At 51.1% G+C, this 1085-nt stretch overlaps 2 non-coding genes and 1 pseudogene across 2 annotated transcripts; all 3 read left to right on the top strand.

Annotated features, from left to right (window-relative positions):
• On the top strand, positions 1-112 carry LOC119344124 (annotated as a pseudogene; the record flags this gene model as incomplete).
• A 297-nt stretch (positions 113-409) lies between these two features.
• Positions 410-528, top strand: LOC119344123. The gene has a single exon (XR_005166469.1). It is a non-coding gene; the product is annotated as a 5S ribosomal RNA (ribosomal RNA).
• Positions 529-825: 297 nt separating this feature from the next.
• LOC119344122 lies at positions 826-944 on the top strand. The gene has a single exon (XR_005166468.1). It is a non-coding gene; the product is annotated as a 5S ribosomal RNA (ribosomal RNA).
• Positions 945-1085: the final 141 nt, after the last annotated feature.

Below are 1085 nucleotides of genomic sequence, written 5' to 3'. Positions count from 1 at the left end.
ATCATACCAGCACTAAAGCACCGGATCCCATCAGAACTCCGAAGTTAAGCGTGCTTGGGCGAGAGTAGTACTAGGATGGGTGACCTCCTGGGAAGTCCTCGTGTTGCATTCCCTTTTTAATTTTTTTCGCGCCGCTTGCAAAACAAAACGCACGTGTAAGTAATATATTTACCGTGTTTTATTATTTTGCACGAGTGCGGTAAGTCATAGCTGGGTGCTCACGATTCACGGGTCCAGCGTCGGCGTTGTGGCGCGGCAAGCGTGCACTGGTGCGGTTGAGAGGGAGGGGTGGAAACCGCGTTAAACTCGTCTCCGTAGTTGAGAGGGAGCGGCCAAAGCAATGTACAATCGTCTTTGTAGTGGAGCTGGGAGGGGCAAGGATAAGGGACGAAGACCGAGGTAACATGTCGGATGCGATCATACCAGCAGTAAAGCACCGGATCCCATCAGAACTCCGAAGTTAAGCGTGCTTGGGCGAGAGTAGTACTAGGATGGGTGACCTCCTGGGAAGTCCTCGTGTTGCATTCCCTTTTTAATTTTTTTCGCACCGCTTGCAAAACAAAACGCACGTGTAAGTAATATATTTACCGTGTTTTATTATTTTGCACGAGTGCGGTAAGTCATAGCTGGGTGCTCACGATTCACGGGTCTAGCGTCGGCGTTGTGGCGCGGCAAGCGTGCACTGGTGTGGTTGAGAGGGAGGGGTGGAAACCGCGTTAAACTCGTCTCCGTAGTTGAGAGGGAGCGGCCGAAGCAATGTACAATCGTCTTTGTAGTGGAGCTGGGAGGGGGAAGGATAAGGGACGAAGACCGGGGTAACATGTCGGATGCGATCATACCAGCACTAAAGCACCGGATCCCATCAGAACTCCGAAGTTAAGCGTGCTTGGGCGAGAGTAGTACTAGGATGGGTGACCTCCTGGGAAGTCCTCGTGTTGCATTCCCTTTTTAATTTTTTTCGCGCCGCTTGCAAAACAAAACGCACGTGTAAGTAATATATTTACCGTGTTTTATTATTTTGCACGAGTGCGGTAAGTCATAGCTGGGTGCTCACGATTCACGGGTCCAGCGTCGGCGTTGTGGCG

Source organism: Triticum dicoccoides, unplaced genomic scaffold (assembly GCF_002162155.2).
Source record: "Triticum dicoccoides isolate Atlit2015 ecotype Zavitan unplaced genomic scaffold, WEW_v2.0 scaffold154469, whole genome shotgun sequence".
NCBI classification, from domain to species: domain Eukaryota; kingdom Viridiplantae; phylum Streptophyta; class Magnoliopsida; order Poales; family Poaceae; genus Triticum; species Triticum dicoccoides.
The sequence above is the reverse complement of the archived record's forward strand: the minus strand, read 5'-3'. Positions and strand labels throughout refer to the sequence as shown.